Raw genomic sequence first — 441 nt, 5'->3', positions numbered from 1 at the left:
AACCCACAGCTAAATCCACTCCATGTAGACCAGACGCGTCCGTTCCCCCCCTCCAGGTGCCGGCGGCGGCGCCGTCCTTGACGGGGCCACACCCCGGAGATGCGTGCCGCCTCTTCGGACATGCCATAACACCATCCGGTTGTGGTAGGTCATCCGATATATATAAACACTTGGAGCAAAGTCCCCTTCGTATAGACCCGATGCGGCTGTTCCCCATTCCAGTTGCCGGCTGGCGGCGGCACCGTTCGTGAGGGGGGTCACAACGCTTTGTACAGAACCGAAAAATAATGTATGTATGCTTATTAACACATACTGTATGTAAGTTAGTTAAATAAAAATAATAAAGAAAACAGTGAAGAAAAAGAAAAAAACTATATGTATGATTATTAACACATACTATATGCTTATTAACACAATCTATAGGTATGCTTATTAACACAT

Source organism: Triticum aestivum, chromosome 1B (assembly GCF_018294505.1).
Source record: "Triticum aestivum cultivar Chinese Spring chromosome 1B, IWGSC CS RefSeq v2.1, whole genome shotgun sequence".
Classification (NCBI taxonomy): domain Eukaryota; kingdom Viridiplantae; phylum Streptophyta; class Magnoliopsida; order Poales; family Poaceae; genus Triticum; species Triticum aestivum.
The sequence above is the reverse complement of the archived record's forward strand: the minus strand, read 5'-3'. Positions refer to the sequence as shown.